Source organism: Osmia lignaria, chromosome 9 (genome assembly GCF_051020975.1).
Source record: "Osmia lignaria lignaria isolate PbOS001 chromosome 9, iyOsmLign1, whole genome shotgun sequence".
Classification (NCBI taxonomy): Eukaryota; Metazoa; Arthropoda; class Insecta; order Hymenoptera; family Megachilidae; genus Osmia; species Osmia lignaria.
Genome location: NC_135040.1, coordinates 11393243 through 11411840, shown reverse-complemented (window position 1 = coordinate 11411840; position 18598 = coordinate 11393243). Strand labels below are relative to the sequence as shown.

The 18598-nt window shown below is 47.5% G+C and overlaps 1 long non-coding RNA gene across 2 annotated transcripts in view; it reads left to right on the top strand.

The window, feature by feature from the left end:
• Nucleotides 1-3309: 3309 nt before the first annotated feature.
• The window catches only part of LOC117611879 (uncharacterized), a 123656-nt gene continuing 108367 nt past the window's right edge, over nt 3310-18598 (top strand). Inside the window, exon 1 of one of the 2 annotated variants that reach the window (XR_004583258.2) lies at nt 3310-5331. This is a non-coding gene — a long non-coding RNA (uncharacterized LOC117611879). Of the gene's footprint in view, nt 5332-17110; nt 17782-18598 lie in introns of those variants that run through there. The other variant, XR_004583257.2, reaches the window with a different exon arrangement.

Below are 18598 nucleotides of genomic sequence, written 5' to 3'. Positions count from 1 at the left end.
AGTTCGATGTTTATGGTAATTCAAGCTCATCACAAACAGAAGGTTTAATTTTCTACAATGTCGGCCTGTTACGTGGCCCATGAATATCATTAATTTCGGATTTCACCTTTTCCCACAGTTCCATCGCGTCGGATTATCGTGCCGTGTCATCTCGAAAAACTTTCGACCCCTTCCCTCTTACCCGTTTCCCTCCTCGAGTGCACACTCTTGAAAATCACGAGAATGACGTCGACGAGGAGGATCAAGTCACGTTGCTCGTTATACGTAGCGCGCACCATTTCCCGATTAGATTTCTGTCTTTGCGTACTTTGTATCCTTTTTATTTTAATTATTCCTCAGCTAGCGACGGATCTGGGAAAGTATTGTCCAGCGGTATTCACCCTCCGGAGCGACCTTTCGAAGCAGCATCCCGGTCCAGACTTTCGCGGTGCGCCGTCGCTTGTGCTATTGACCCTTTTTCACTACAGGTGAGCTGGGAGGGGCCTTGGACAGGTAGATACACCTAACCCGCGTACCGTAAGAATTAAGAGGTTCTTCTAACGGGTGTTCTAACGCGAATCTTATTATACTCTTTATGTTTTACGCTCTCGCCGAAAACGCTAGCGAAATATTAATAAACATAAAATAAATTAATTTGTCATTAATTTTTAATTGATTGTCCTAGAACGCGTTACTTTCAATCATTTCGCTTTCGAAGGATTCAATTTCAATATCAGTTAATTGATAATAAAATGAAACTTCAAGCTATTTTCTCAAAATTGTTATTTTATTCATACGCTTTTGAACGTAGCTCCTTATAAAATATTCTATAGCCATTTTGAAAATAAAAACAGCAATCTTCACAAGCGTGATCATAGTTGGTTTTACGATAGGTAAACTGGTATTTTTATGGTATCACTGGATAATCGCTTAGAATTCTCGTTAAACGGCACGCAATTAATCTAAATGAAACTGGATGGGACTGGGCGCCGGATCAAGCAACAGCAATTAGTGCCCGTTATCGGTGGCTGGCATCTTTCAGGAGAAAAAAAGGAACTAACAGTCACCCGGTATGTGGCGTGGTACGATGTTGTGTAGATATGCGGCGAGAGTGAGCATAAGGTGCACAAACTACCATACATGCCCTTGCACGGTGCCCATGTTACGACACACGCGAGTGCACCAGCAGGGACACGCGTGTGCGTGTCTGGCCATCGTTGAGTCGTTACGCCCATTAAGTACATTGTGCTCCAAGGTGTTTCCTATAATGGATTCCCGTTGTTTATTAACGGGAGTGCAGCCTATCCCTGTTTATCGTCACGCATCACCAGAATCCATCGCCGAAACTTCAGCGACGCACGGTACTTAGACTCTACTTACTCTGTTTCGAGAAGAACTTTGATTTTTGGGCCTCGGTACCATTAGATAGATAGAATTAGAACCTAGAAATTATTTCCTTGGTCTTCGGAGTCTTCCTAAGACCATGCTCTTACATAGATATCAAGAATCCGTCCGTAAGGTCGGCGACGCATCTGCTTCCTCTCTCTCCAATGGAACATAGATTCTTCGGCAAAAACTTGGAAAATTGATGAAAGTATAGCAAGTTTCCTGCAACTAAAAGAATCAAGTTATCTAAAACTGCATTCCAAGAATCAAAGATCTTTGCGGCACCCTTCCGAGTGAATTAGCGCGCAATTCATAACGATTCTGGTGGTCGTGGCAGGCGCAACCATGGGACACATTGAAACGACAGCGGGGAACAAGAAAAAATGAAAAAAAGATCTCGAACAAGTCGGTTGAAATATTAATCCTGATAAAACGGTCCGTTCGGTTCGACCAATAGAAAATTGCCTCAATTTAGTCGCGAGATAGGTATCGGCGAAGTTTTTTCACCGCTTCAAGGTATTCGTATCCTGCCGTTGATTATCCGCGACGTTGCGTAGAGTGGTGGGTCCTTCGTGTCCGTTGGTTGGCCGCATTGCGGCATCGACGCACGTGCGTCCACACGGAGCACGGCTCGGCACGGCACGGCGCGCGGCGCCGCGGGAAAGGCGCGTGCGGATTGTGAAATATCGAATTTAACGAAGCCGGATAGAGAGAGAACAGGTGTAGACACGATATTGGAAACTCGGGTCGCGCGAGAGTGTTTTAATAGCGTTTCCACTCTTCTCGCCGATCTAGCGACCCAATATTTTAACCCGGAATCAAAGAACAGGCGAGTCCTCGATTGTACGATTACAACACAAATTAAAAAATCGCTTGTTTTATGCGTTCTCCAACCGGTACTCGGTCAAAGAAAGATGAACACAGCAACGCTAGGATAAATCATGGATGTCCAATTGATAATAGTCAAGAAAATTTCCTGATTATCGTTCTATTGGCCGTAGGAGCGTTTCCATCGTAACTCGAACGATCTAACGGTAGCTGCTCATTTCAAACTAGTGAATATTAGGTTCGTTTTAATGGCGCTCGTAAAACCGATCGATCCGCGAAATTCGCCTGGTCGATACCCCGTCGACACGGGCTAGTTAAGAAATTGGTGTTCGATCGGCCTTCGCATTTACGGATTTCCCGTGGCCGAGAGGAAGGGAGAATAAGTAGGCGCCGACGGTAATAGATACGGCCGCCACGATAATCCTGTCGCATAAATACCGTGATCAAGACCCCATACGCTCGGTCGTTCGATTTCAGAGATCGTTTCTCCTTTTTCGAGACAACGCTAACTCACGGTTGCTCCGCCTCGGCTTCCACGAACGCTCGGATCGATGATTTCTGTTCCGAACCGTTCACTTAGCCGCTCATTACGTACTTTGTTGCGCGGTATAACAAGCGTCGTAAACTGGTACCGGACGTTTAGAAGTTGAAAACCGTCTTAATACGAAGACGGAGATCCTGTGGCGCGCCGGCAGGTTTGATTGATACTCGCTGCTAGCAAATATCGCGATTATCTCGTGTTACCCGAGCGCAGAAAGTTCTCTTCTGGTACACGGTACTCGATCTCCTCGCGTTGTAGATAGAATTCGCGGCAGCCTTGTCCCTTTCTTCGTCGTTTTGGAACGACAACCTAAATATCTCTCTGAGCGGAACCGTTCGGTAATTGTTCCGTGTCTGGACGGATAATATAGAGCATCCTTTATGCAGCTCGGTAAACATCGAAACGATGAGTCGTCGCAAAATCTCGTCTGGTAATTACGTTGCGACTCCGCACCACGCAAGATCGAGCATCGAACGATACGCTAATTTGACCGATCTATTCAGGAGGATGCTTCGTTAATAACTGCCGCGTTCGTTTTTCACATCCCGGGATTCGTTTTTTCTTTTCTTCTTTTTTTTCACGAGGAGCAATGTACACTTTGTCGGTCGCGAAGCAAACGTGTCTTCCGGTCTCGCCCTTCGCGTTTATTATACACCAACGGCCTCCGACGCGATCCAATCTTTTTGCATCCGCGACGGTGCGCCAATTCGATCGACTGGGCGTTCCGGTTCTATGCGCGCCTCTTCTCGACTTTTCATCGTTTTACGATCGCTCGATGATCTCGATCCTCTCCGCAGGCAATCGTGTTCGCGTGCCTTTTTGCTCGACTCCACGGGGAACGCTGCGGTTTCCCCGGCACAGACGCTGTTTCATCGATTCTAATTCCTCCGCGTAGCGATTTTTTTATCGGCCAGTAACCGCGGACGTATTCCTTTTTCCACGACGACGAAATTGTTTGTTGCTTCGCCGGATATTTGCGTAACGCGGCTGGATCGACGGTATACGCATGTTTGACGAAGAACAGATGGGTTCTTTCCTCTTCGAAAAGCAACGTCTTTACACGAAAACGATAGAAACTTAGTATGTAGTATACGAAGGCGACAATTTCACGCGTTAGCGACTAGAGAACGTGATTAGTTCTTCAGAAAAAAAAGGAAACTCATTCCGGGAACTTTCCATAGAAACCGCACACCCGTCGCGACGCGTCGAACGTCTTGCGTCCTCGTAACTGCGAATTAATAGTCGCAACGATTTCATTAGCGATCGAGCGTATAATTGGCGCGCGTTTCTGAGAATCATGATACCCGCTCGCGACTTTATCTTCTATCGTTGCGTTGTGGCGCGCAACGAAAGGTGGAATGGAAGCGTACTAATTGAATCTAGCGGCGTTATAAAATCGCGCTAAAATTCTGAGACGGTCGTTTTCGTTGTCTCGATTAATGTCTGTCGTAAATATATAGGCGTACTTCTATCCTAGCTACTGGACAGCCGTATGCAGAAGCATCGCCGAGTCACGTTCGCGCTCGATGCACCTGTGTAAACGCGAACCGGCCGGCGGGAATTATTATCGCAGCGTTAACTCGTCCGTTCGCGGCAAGTTACCAGCATTACGCAAAATTAATTTTCGCGAAACGGGCTACGAGCAATTTTAGGAAAAATGCTATGTAAAATAGTTAAACTCATCAGCGGATGAGTTCGCGATCAGCGAAATGCAGCGTTAAATCGAATAGTGAAAAACCAAGTAAGTTTAATTTTAATTAAACGCGAAATCGCAATTGGGCGTGAAATTCTGACTTGAAAAATTATCATTCATTATTACACGAAAATCGTCCACGTCTCGATCGTTTTCCGCTTATCGCGCAAATCTTACTCGCGTTTCAATTAAACCTCCCATTGATCAATTAAAAAGCTCGTTCGTTTCGGCTTGTTCGCATTTAATTACGCGGCCTGCAGACGCACATACGGAGGGATAATAAAAAGAAAAAGTCGAGCGGATCGAACGGTGGCGATAACAAAGTGTTCCCTGGAAAGTGGAAATAGCGACAGGTGCGTTTAATCTGCACGGTGAAAGGGATTGGTCTACGTCGGAGGCTGCAAAAAAGTTCGCACGCGTTAATCCGTGCCGAGACCGCGGATAATAGAGGCCGTCCGCAAGAAAGCCGGGGTGCTTTGCTCGTTGGCTATTAATTAGCCGCTCGAGAAAATCCATTGATCGTTACGCACGTACGCACTTTACGTTCGCCAGAAGGATGATTGGAATATCAGCCGATCCGCGGAATATTTTGGCCTTCCCTCGCCTAATGAATCGGAGATCGCACGTGGGGCTGGTGGTGGCGCGCGCGAAACCGGGAATTCAACGTCAGAATTCATGAATTAAAACGACCGTATTATACGCGGTTACGTCACGGCACGATTTCGAAAGTTTTTCTATTTTTTTTTTTTTTCTTTAGGGAACGTCGAATCTGTTGAAGGTGCGTTTAAAGCACCTGCCGACTCTATCCGAGATACTTGAATTTGTCATCAAGGTCTCGCGACGTCGGACGGATCGGATTCGGTCGGCGTGAAGAGAGAACCGAGCGAAACGAAAGGCTGGAAAGGTAAGTGAAAGAGGACAGAACGAGAGAGAAATGGGATGCGAGAGGAAAAGGTGATACACGGAGGGGGATTAGTTTCTACGGAGCCGTCCGAGTCCCACGGTACTTAATATCTCGTAGTGAATCATAAATAATCGAGCGATGGCCGGTTTCGAGTCGTACGCCACTCGAAATCCTTCGAGATCGTGCTTCGGCAGTAGGTATAGAACGTAAGACTCCCGATTGCTCGGGATGCGGCCCGGATAACACCGGCGTTTGCAATTAAAAAGCGATTTAAATGCTAATGATCGCGCTTAATTAACGCGAGTCACACGCGAGCGCCGCCCTTCTGCCCCGCCCCACGGGTGTCGATTATTATTTCACCGTGCTGCCAGAGGGTTGAAATCCTGGCGAAGGGAACGACCGGAAGGGGGAATATCGATTTTACGAGGCGCACGTCGAAACTGTCGATGGATTTGTAATGAATCACTCCACGGGTACGAAATCCACCGTTCGGATCCACGGGATCGTTAATAAAATTCACTTGATGAGCAACAGACTTTAAATCGTTTGTTATCGCGTTCAATGGCTGTTGAGTGGGTATCTTTCAAGACAATTTGTTTTCATAAACGCAATAATTTTGCGCGCAAATAATTTCGGGTATTTAATCCTCTGATGGCAATGTTCTTTTTCACTAGTGTGTCTTTTATTTTCAGGCTTGATTTTATATCGTTCTAGACTTTCAAAAAATCAGAAAATATTGTGGGATATTTATTAAAGCCTTTAATTTAACATAGAAGTGACAAAAATCGAAGACAAGTTCTGAAAAATGAGAATTTCACCTGAAACTCAACGATCCGGTATGCCGGTGAAGGGTTAAGGTTCTTAATTATTATCATTCCAAGCAACCCACTAGTTCGGGTAATCAAAGTTCTACCGTGTAACATAAACAACACTGAAACCTGTACACATCTCTGGGACTAATTGAAACGTCTCCAAGAAGATAAGCAACGAAAAAGTCGCGACTAAGAAGAACGCCATTAACCGTCTTCGTCTTCGACCACCTTTCACGCGCTGACACCTCTCACGATTAGTGAGTAGCTGCTCTAAAACGTTCCGTCACTACACACGGCCAGGTTCAACGCAATCTCGAGTGAAAAGTATCGGAAAATTGAGTTCGAGGAATCATTAGGTCGCCGTGGACCGAACGTCTCGAAGAATTCTCGGGCTAAGTGGTCCCACGATTCCATTTGTAGGGCGCATGAGTTATCGCGGTATATCGGTGCGACACGTATTCCTCGCCACCTGTGCGTGTAAAAATCGTAATAACAGTTATCGCCGCGTGTCAATCGACGCCGATTGAGTATTCATTAATTAAATAATACGAGCCGGTGGGGCGCGATAAGTGGTCCAGAGTGGGCCCACGCTTATCCGGCGAGAAAATATACGACCACGGACCGTTCGCCAAGACTTCCTCGGTCCGCGGCCAATAAGAATGAAGTACGACGACTACGATCCCCCCCCAGGGACAAAAAACTTTATCGTCCAAGCAATCGCGTGGATAATTCTCGATAAATGTGTACCGAAACGAACCGGCACCGTCGAGGCGGTCCTATTAATTCAGCGTGTACACGCTTCTATACAACAGTACCGAGCGAAGGCTCGATCGTCGATCGGTTAATCGACACCGTCAGGAAGATCCTTACGCGATTCGTCGCGGTGATCTCGCATCTGCTATTTATCATTCGCTTTAGAGAATCTCGTCTATATCGTTTCAATTAAATCATCTTCCTTTGTTTGTGCTCCTGTGAAATGGTCTGACGAATTAATTTGCCAGGGTACTCTTCGTCGATGAATCCTTGCAAGTACTTGAAAAAGAAGAAAATGGATCTCTTAATGCATCCAATACCGTGACACTTGTATACGTTCAACAATTTCGTTAATGATTTATCGTAACCAGCATGGCAATTAATCCACTCCGCCGATTGCTTTCCCCTTGAAAGCTTAATAGAAGCAACCGTGTCAATTAAGGGACCGGTCTAATCGAGTGCACGCAGGTGGTCGTCGCGTAGTACGCGTTCACCGGTGATGGCCGATCGGTGTAGAAGCGAAGAGGAGAGACCTTGCCCTTTGGCCCGGTCTGTGTATCCGAGCGTTTCTTAAATACCTTTCTCTCTCGTTTCGTTCGTTCTCCACGAGTGCCACGAGCGGCAGAGCAACAGGCAACGCACGGTTCGACGAACGATTCGGTTACATCGATGCTCGACCCCCAACCGCGGCTGTCGGAGAGCCCGCGCGTCGATTAAGACGTGACCGATGGAACGGCAGGCTTATCGAGAGGGGAACAAGCAATTCCGTGCCAGCCAGCTCGGGGGTTGTGGATGAGCCGCGTGGGCGTAGGCAGATCCTTCCACCTCGTTCTAATTCTCTTCCTTTTTCACCCTGCTTATTTGTATCCGTTGAGATACGAAGTTGGAACGATTTTCAAAATAATTCTCAATAACCGGTGATGCCATCGATGAATCCGGGTTTGAAAATGAATTTATTCCACCGAGACCTGTTCCTTCTCGATATTCTGACCAGCGATGCGTGACTTCGTACACGGTGAGCATCGAACCGATGGCTTTCCTTAAACGCTGTATCGAAACCTTCATCGGAACCGTTTCAACCTCCTCGGCTAATTCTCAAGCAATTAACGAATCAATTTATTCGTCGGTTATCTAGATTTCGTCACGCCACCCCTTTGCACCGATCGTACCAGTCTTGTCTCGAGATCGCTTGTTCTCTACCGATTAGCCACCGTAATTCGCGCGGATTTATCTCGTGGAAACGGCGGCAAGTTCGCGAGCGTGAGAAAAGGTCGAATTTCTAACAGATTTTCATGCCGAAGGGACGATCGTAAGGACGCGGAGAACGAGTCTTCCAAGAATCTGATACGACGGTCCGGAATGGGATCATGAATCCGGTTGGTCGTTGAACTTACTCACGGCCCTTTGCACTCCCATAACGAGGATTTTAACACCCTCGCTCGGCTACGGTCGGCCCCTTTGCTCCGTGCCGAAGAGTATCACTTCCACGGAACGTACTCGAAACGGGTCCGTCTTCATCGGCCTGTTCTTAATTCGTTCAGATAAGAAAAAAATCAGGTGTTACGGGCTGCTCGCTCAGCCGGGCCGGTACATTTCTTGAAACTCACCGTACGAAGAAGATCATTGCGGATAAGACGGTGTTGTGTACCCCGAGGTAACCGGCAGATCTTCAAGTTCCTCGGCCGTCGTGTGATTCATGGTTCTAGGTCATGGTGCTCTTCGTGCCACTCGATCCAACGACGTCTTACCGTGGCGTGGGCCTCGAATACTTCCAGCTAGGACGTTGTACCCTGCTTCTAAGAATTTCTCATTCGTTCTCATTTTTTTTTCTTTTCGTTCTTGATCCAGACACGTCGCGTCATACGCAAGAAGCGATAGGAGTTTCTATCCACCCTCGTATCTCAAATTCGATCTTTAACCGATCTAATGTGTATCTACGTACGCGAATTCCAGAGATGCTCGAAAGCCTTTGGCCTCGTAATACTATGCTGTGAAATGTAAAATCACGCCCGAGCTCGGCAAACGATCCCGATAATTCCTCCCTACCGAGACGTTTACAAGTCCTGTTTCTTAGAACGCTTCCGCGAAATGCATTGGCCGCGAATTGTGCTGCGTCTTCGAGAGTTTCTCTGACCACATGCCAAGCGCAGATAAGAGTTAGCATAATATCCGTGTAACACGTTGCCACGTGTAAATGCTCACTCGTAACCAGTCGCTGTTACCTGGGCCTCGAGCTTCGTTAATGAGACGTCTGCCTACGTGCATTTCAGAGACTCTCCTTTCTCTCCCGCTCATCCATAAAACGACCACGACGCGGTGGAAGCCCTATCTGTCGCCTTTCATCTGACCCGCTGCAGCCTCGTCGGGAATTAAACAATTACGACATAACCGGACGTAAGAATCTCAGGAAAGTTGCCCTCCTGCCTCTCTCGGAGCCTTTATTTTCTCGAAACCGTATCGTTGACTCTTCTGTTTGCTAGAATTCCACGGAAATTTATCGTCCTCGCGCTCGGTATCTCGGCTTCTCTTATTTCCGTGCCAACAAGTTCGACCTCCTCCTCCTCCTCTTCCTTCGTCTTGATCCACTTCTCGAACGGTGATTTATACATATAATCGATGTTCCGACAACGATGGTGTGTTCGATTACAAATGACTCGAGATGATTTACACCGTTTTTTGTTATTAGTTCTTGATACGTTTCTATCCATACGATAGGTATAATTCATCCAAGCGAGAGCTAACACGAACAGGAGCAACGCGATAGGGAATAAGAAGATCGACGTCGTCTGTACACGGTGGTAATTACATCTCGATTACAAGCCACGATTGGCTGATTGCCGATGTAAATCGGCGAACCTTAATTAATGTGTCACGCGTAACCGTCAACCTGTTGCTCGCGTCTGATGGTTGCCCGTCGCGAAATGCCACCGCACAAAGGATCTTTTCACGCGAACTTGTCCTTCGTAATAATTCCTCCTTCGCTAACGACTCATCCTTCTATAGAAACGAATGAAAAGAGTTTCGTCGAATCAGGAATAAACACGTCCCATTTCGAAATCTTGCTGCTTCGAGCACGCGAGCGAGTAGCAGGCAAGTATTCGGCGCAAATAAAAAATGACAGAAAATCGCAGACGATGTTAGGGTGTTCGAAGGGCGGCTTCCTTCGGAGCGGACGCGCGCGGTACTCGCGCGACGCAACCGGAGATACGCGGCCCGGTAAAAGGTGGTACGTGGTAAGCAAGCAGCAGCGGTGCTACGCTGTCCTGAGCGAGGATATACGAGCGATCGCGCGCTGATGAATCGCACGAAACTTCGGGACGGTCTGGTATCGGCGCCGGTGTAAACGGAACCGTAAATCCTCCGGACGATAAATGACAATTGCGGCTGACACGATCGGCTGCCGTCCGGAGTGTGTCGAGGATCGGGTAGACGAGCAGCGAGGGGAGGAGAACGGGCTTGGGGTGCTAGTGGCAGAGGTAGCCGAACGCGTGGGCGGACTCGAGATAACGCGTCGCATTACGTGGGACGTTAATAAATTATTATTACGCCCCGCGAGATCCCCTGCCGCGGAATGATATCTCCATTGTCCTTCGACGAATTAATAGCCTAAGATGCGAGCGTGTACCACGCGTGCGGACGCCCGCCAAGGAATCTCTCGCGGCCGCTCCTCTCTTCCCTTACCGAGATCGTCGCGCGATCATCGACCAGATTTCTTTGCCGGCGACACCGGATTTGTACATACGGTTCAACTTAGAAACTTGTTTCGCGATGGGTTTTAAGGTGTGAGGTTGTATATACAATATAAACGTCTTCATTGTCGCCATGTGGATCGTTAACGAAGCGGAAAAACCAGCGACGATTATCCTGATATCTGATGAGGAACGGGTTTACTCGTTTTCTTACTCGCGGCGAGAGTCCCGTGTCAATTGGACGGTTTGCATTCCTATCGCGAACATCCGCGAAACATAATTCATCGAGAAGCGAGGGGGAACAAAGATCCCTTGTCCGCCTCGAGCGATCCATCATCGTAACAATTAGCGAGACTCGGGTTTCTTTATCGACTCGGACGTGGGAGGTGTAGGTGGAGGACGAGTCTTCGTTTCTCAGGATGATTCAACCGTACGATTGCATTAATGGGCCAGGAGGGAGGCATTGTCCGGATTTGGTAGCGGAAACTATGCTTCATGACTCATTGTCTGCTGAATTTTCGGACGTTCCTCTTCTTGCACCAGAGAAATTCTTCTTATTCCACGAAAGTTTGATCGGATGGTACATTCGATTATCTCGTGACAATGCAAATGACAGGCAGTGATGTTAAATCTGTCTACTGTTGCATTTGCTATTTAAATATGTCAACAGCTGTGCAAACTCCGTTGAATTGTGACGATAAATCTGTTTCTGTCGTTTTTATGTCGCAACATTCTCTCCGGTCGTCGGAGAAACAGCGACGAATGACGTTGACGTCCGGCTGGCAACGTGACAACAATTAACGACTATATCGCTAATATCGTCCGCAAGGTATCACTTGTGATTTGCAACGTGTACGCGTGATCACGAGCCGTCCGATCGCGCGTGTGTCATGCAATCTTGTGCAACACGATTCCCCGGAAAAAAGGAAAATGCGAGGGAAACGAGTCACGGCAAGCGTCAAGTTAACACTGCTATCTAATTACATTCAATTCGAGGTAATATAATAATTGTATAAATATAGAGGAGCAGCAAATCGAAGGAGTCTTGCTGCAAAGGGGCGTGCAACATTGTCGTATTTGTCCATTAGACTGATGTGCAACTACCACAGTCGACGGTCGAAGATATTGTTCTTATTTGCCAGAATTATTCATGGAAGGATAATAGGATGGATCGATCGCGTTAATCAGAAATTTTCGTTCAAAGCCCTTGTTATCGCACTTTTCTGATCATTCTTCGCGCTGTAGCTGTCGACCGTCACTAATTAATATTCCACATAATAGACGATGTATTTCGAGGAGAACGGAAGAGAACGGGACCGATATTCGGCTGAGCAGAGGCGCGTATTTCGAGCCCGAGGGGGGACTGATTTACGATTTCTTAACAAGTCTCCATACATTATCTGGTACATATTTTCAAATTAGCGGTATCATCGACACTTTTGACAGGCCGTCCAACTGTGGCCGATTTCCTTATCTCCTTCCCTCTCCGTGTGGCGCTATTCGTACACGATGGATCGGCAATTACGTGCACTACATCAAAATCGAGCTCCCGTTTCGTCGACTTCCGCGAAATTTCTTTTTGTCCGGTAATAAATTCCTCGCCGCGTCGAGCCGAATACGAGATCATTCTGCGGTCTCATCTCCGGACTCACCTGCGGGCGGCGCGACGGAACCCGGTAGCACCTGCCGAACGAACGAGAATCGTTCGGTTCTTTACCGATACAGTGGTGGTTGTAGAGCACACGGGTACAAGAAAATAGCGTTTGTTCGTTACGTGTACGAGCGCGTGCACGCAGCCGGCATAATAGCGTTCGCATATGAGCGTGACGGGAGTTGCGCGCCTCCGTATAAATAGACAGAGCCGAGGCGGGTTACACGTTCGTTCCGTGTCCGTGTGTTGGGGACACATTGGCGGCGACGGTGGTTTGGTCGTGGCATCGCTATTATAAGGAGAACCGCAAACCTGTCAGCGATCGGCGACGTACGTCGAACGCACGGGAAGTCGACGGTACGGGCCAGCGAAGCGGTAGCACATGCGAAAATCCCACTTCCATCGTCGGCTGGCAGAGCGACGAGGGAAAACTTCCTGTGTCCGTCCAGCGGCAGAAAACGCCACCTGTCGCTCGTCTGTTTCTCCGCGATTTTCTCCCTCGCCAGCGAGACGGACGCGCGTACTCCATCGCGGCGGATAACTGATCGCGATGAGAACGGTGCCTGATACCGCGTGGGAGTACGCGAAGGAACAGCTGGCAAAACGTGTCCCTCGAGAACAAGATATTTCCTACGAGACGTAACCGCGCTCTGGCAGTCGTTCAACGTCCCCGACGTTTTTCGGACGACGATGGTAAACGATTTCTTAAACCGGTTAACCGGAATAGTTGGTCATTTGGTACGCGAGAAAATATCGCGGGATCCATAACAAAATTAAATCGACGAAACGGCGACGGCGATAAATCCAACTTTTAGAAATACGTCCATTTACTTTGGTCAAAATGTATCCTGAAACGCTTCGGAGACATGGTGGTATGAAAAGCAGACGAGAGGTCTCGAGTCAATCTCCTTAATGTCCAGTTTAAAATGTCATAATTGAAACAGCTGTCCGCTGCGCCGGCGGAGATACATAATGCTAATTAAACAACAGGGAATTTGTCCATTTACTATTTCCACGGCGGGTAACGCGCCACCTAAACGACTGTCTCCCCGATCTATTTATACCGGGCTTTTCGTTAGCCATTTCCATGAATCAGCCGCGCGAGCCGCAGCCATCTCATTGAAAACGCGCGAAAACGGCTGAATGAGTTTCGTGGAAGCGTATAATGGAAGCGTCGCCACCTCCATCGTGGCTTACCCGTTCGCCAATCGCGTTTCTGTCAGCGTACCGATGCCGCACTCATCGGCGAACAGGGCCTTCGCGATATCAGGAGAAATGGCCGCCTCCGTCGCGGAACAGTGGCCGTCGTTGTTCGGCTAATGGGCTACGCATTTCTCTGTCCGCTTTCACAGCCAGCTGATTATGACATGTTGCTGGCGTTCGTGGGAGAGAGCAAGAGGTACCATACTGTTGCTCCAGCAACCGTAACGTCGTTTGGCCGGCTAATGACTTAGACGCGGACACTTAGCCAACGGCACGGCAAGCCCTTCTTCGTGTCGCTCGCCTCCAAAGAGACGGCTCTATTCGAGAGGAAAGTGTCACTCGCGTTAATCGTAGCCGATACTAGTCCGTGCCGTGTACCGAGGTATAATTCTCTCTGTCGCATTAGTCACGGTGCTCGATACGCGGCTTACAAGCGACTGGCTTATCGCCGTTCTAGTAACTCGCCACCGCCGCCAGAAGAGCTTCGTTGATCCGCGACATGTATCCACGTTGGAGAATTAAAAAATCGATTGGCAAACCCGCCGCTCCTGGTTTGCCGATTTTTCATCGGCAGCAACGAGGCTGCAGATCGTTGATAGCCGCGGCGGTGATTAAGGGTACTTTTCAACCGGCGATCAGCTGGAACGGTAACAGGTGACAAGTATATCCGAGAAGGAAAAAAGTACCGTTCGCGTTGGGCGAGCTGCCCGTTAGATATCACGCGGTCGGCTAATCGGTAATAAATGAGACGGCTATGAAACGCGTCTACTTATCTGCCGCGCAGTCAACTCTAATGAGATTAGTAATCGTTTAGGAACCGGTAGAGAGGATCTTTCCACGGCTATGACCGATGTCATTCGGAGTACGATGCAACGCAGAAACGACTATTACGTGCTCGTTGAAAAGAGCGGATCGATGAGATTCCAGGATGGAATCTTGGACGATACGATGCTTTACTAACCGTGACGTGGTCGAGGAAAAACGAGGCAGAAGTATCGCCGGACGAGGGACGCCCCCGTGCTGGTGCAGGAAACGATTCCGTTCCATCGCGAACGTGGAAACGCGGTCTTACACCTAGGCGGCGTGACGTCGCCAATTATTCATCGCGTATGGTTGCGAGTAACAAATCGCCAGTCAACTGGTAACACCGTCGGCAGCTTGCGCGAGCGGGGCGAGAGGACAAGATCGCGAGAGAGGAGTAACGAGAGAAACGAGGAGCAGAGGGAAAGAGACGAGTAGACGCGGAGGGATCTTTCGAACGGCTGATGAGAAAGAGCGAGTGAGATGGAGAAAGGGTGATGCGGACTCCTCCCACGTACGTCTAGATGCGCGTCGCCAGAACGTAAATTTAGCACTAACGCATTATGCACGCTCGGACTGCGTCGCATTGGGCGTACGATACTAGCGGCTTCTAAGTATGCGATGTTTCGAAACGATCGCAATGTAACATTCTGAGATGAAAAAAAAAGAAACTATTCCTGTTCCTTTGGAAAGAGGTATGTAAAAAGGATGATGTCGAAGGGATCGGTACGATGAATTTATCAACGCGATGCAAAATGTGACACAGTTGTAAAGACCTCTGCGCGAACAAAGCTCTTGTCAGAAGATTACACGGGAGGGAAGCGAAAACAATAGATCAACCCATTGAAAATAATCGTAAATCAGCACTAAATAACGAGCGCAAGGTCGCCGTTCTCAGTTTTGAGTTGTCCCGACGGTCAGAAATCTTAATTAGTCCTTTGTGTCCCCATCGGTGGTTGGCTCGCAACGGATTTGATTAATGCACGTTTTAGCGTGGCTCCCTTTGTGGGCGACGCTAGCACGCTTAAGAAAACACAATTTACACCAGCCGAGCTCGTGGTGCACGTTTTGCGCGTCGCGTAGCCGGTTGCAAGGCAGACTTTGAGTCTGGCATTGAAATCATTATGATTTAGAGTTCGGCACGGGAATGAAAATTGAATCGACGGAAGCGTCGCGTCGTTGCGAACGTAATTACGGTATTTATTCGCCGTGGCTCCCTGTCAACTTGATAAATCCCACGCGATCAATGGCCGAGGGTACGTACGTCGCGGCCGGAGATTATACTCGACGGCCAGCGTCGTCCAGCGTCGAAATTGAAAGCTTTGTTTAATAACGCACCGAACAAAAGGCAGTTTCGCTATTTTTGAGATTTCCAAAGTGTGCTGTCAAGCGCGAAATATCAAAGGCACATCGATCTCTCGCGAATTTAATTTACCCGCCACCCCTGTCCGAGTACAACGTATTTTCATCCGTTACTTTCCATTCGTTCGCTCCGGGCAAGCAGTAGTTTGGTCCCACAATAGTAACACGAAGACAAATGTTAGCGATAAAGTCACGCAAATTGATGTACAATGTACACTTACTCCCTTCTCGGTTTAGCGATAATTTCTACTATACTTAACCACTCATTTTATTTTCAAATTTTCCCGCAACTTTGCTTTTCAATTCCCTGAAACGGAATTCTTAAACGGACGGTAAGGGATGTCTTTCTTTTTCAATTATAATAAATATGGATATCGCGTATGACAGCCGGAAGCGATTCGCTTAAATCTAAACAATGCCACACTTTCACTCGATCGCGATTTCATTTCACTACTCTCCTATGATCTCGATCGTTCGATAAAATACAGGTGCCGCTATTCCAAAGCCGCCTCTGTCTCCGGCTAATTTATGCAACGATACTTACCATATCGCGTGCGCAACTCTCTCCGGGACGAAACTGAAATTCTTGGTGATCGAAGAAAAACAGAGAAAGCATCGATAGGTAGAACGATATCGCAGCGAGTAGGTAGATTCGCGAAAGAATAATTACCCCTGGCACTCGTTCGGGCAATCAGTGCCAAGGTAATAAAACAGGCGCCACTCGACACATACTTAACTGTAATCGGTGGTTTCGCTGATAATCTGACACACGGCGAGCGGAGCAAGCATTTGTTACGTAAATGATGAACGTTTATATAAAGTTTGCGAGCTTATCGTGATCCGCGAGCGTAACGCGGGGAACTATTTTAAAAATCATTCATAATTGACGCAGCATGAGTCTCGGGATGTGTACGCACAGCGGGTATCGATGTCCGATCAGAGTATTTCTAACGAATCTTCCAACGATGCACTCGATGGTGGCACGATTGCACCGAGCGAAGATGCAGTTATAGAATCAGTGGAGAACAGTAGGCATGGGTCGGTGTGGATCGCGCTCACCGATCTCGCGCCTACTTGGGATAATTGCGTCGAAGACGGGGTGATTAACTGAGCGGTGTGACTGCATGGATTGTGGGTCGGCGATCTATTTCGATCTGACCACCGTCTTCCCTCGCAAAAGAGACCCACCGACCGCGTCGCATTGTTCCTTCTGATTTCCGGTAAAACGATCGCCTCGCGTTCGGTTCGCTTCGGTTCGCGGAAACGCGCAACTTCCATCGGCGATGAAGCGATAAATAAGCGAGCGTAAATTATGTAACGCTCATTTACCGGACACCAGTGATACGATCTAGTGTTTTATGGACACCTGTGTGTAATAAACATTTCGAATCTCAAAATAGAAAGCAACGTGAAAGAATATATATATACATATATAAAATATTGTTTTTAACATTAAAAAATTTAATGTTACTATGAAATAATCATTATTACGTAACAGTGACGTAATCGATTAAATTTCAGTATTATATTATTAGCCAGGATGAGTCATTCGAGGCGGACCATCCAAATGACTGCCACGTATTTGGAGTTGCGATAGCAATCTCTGCTTTCCGGGTTTGAACGATAATAATTTCAATTTTGCAATATTTCTTTTCGTTTCTAAAAGGAAAAGTAACGCTTAAAGAAATCTTTATTTCGAATGCTTATCCTTGTTCTAAGAAAAGATTTCGTTAATCCCAGATTAGAAAGAGAAATCGGATTAAGAGTCGGGGAATAAACACCGTGCCGTTTGTTTTGATTCGAAACACGCGCTTTCGCGCTGTAGACACTTGTTGACACGAACCCGGTGTTTGGGTAGCACGATTGTACTTCGGTAATCTTCGCGGTCACGTGACCGATCTAGGGGGGTACAACGCATCTCCTTGTCAGTCATCGTTTACTATATTCGTCGCGAGCACGTGATTCGATCGAGTGCGTGTCTATCATCAAATTTATCAAATTTATCCAATCGTTATGCAAATTTCGGTGTCAATCGGGATGAATAGTACCTGAGAAACAGTGTGCAGTGTTGTGATAGTTGAAAGACTCTCCAGGTGTCGTGTTTTGAGGATTTGAAGCCGGATTTGATGGACGCCAACCGGACGCCATTTTGTCATCCCTCGAACGGAGCATCGTGCCGGTAAGTCAAGACAATTTTCTTATTAAGATACGATTTCTGAGGTTGGTTTTATAACCTACATCAAATTCTCGAGATTCCTTGCTTTATTCGCGATATTCTTCCTTGCCACGGGGCACAGGTCGCATCGTTAAAGCGGTAACATACTGCACACGAAGCGTGACTTAAGCGCGGCACGCGACCGCACCGCGCACTATTATTTGCTCGTAATTTATACAGCGGGCTGGGATAAAGTGAGTTATCCAGCATGGATAGCCAAACGGAGGCGCAGGGAGAATTTAAGGTACACGACGACTCATCACCGTTGGCAAAAAGAGAATCCTCAGGATTTCGCGCGTCCGTGCATGCATTATCGTTTCTGTATCCCCCCCTCCGCGCTTTCGTTTCGTTCCTCTGTTTCTCTCTGTTTCTTTGTTGTCTTTTTCTACCTTACCGCAGGCACGCGAAGTCAGCGGCGGATCTGACCTCTTCCCGAACAAAAGCGAGCGGCTTTCTTTTCGGACTTGACTGGTTCTCTTCATTATTGTACTTTTTTTTATTCCTTGATGAGAGGCATCGTACAGTTAACCATGGAACAGTGCGGGGGAGTAGGTTGGGCGGGGGGCTTCCTGCGTGGTCGAAGAGCTATTATATGTATGTCTAATTTTTCACTCCCCTGAAGTTTACCGTTGACCGGAAGTCGTATCTGTGTGTTATAATATTTCAAATTTCTGACTGATTTAACCAGAGGGATTAAAATGACTAGTTTCTAGTTTCTTATTTTAAATTATAAATTTTATAGAGGTATTTTTGTTGAAATGTATGTTTGCTGTTATCGAGT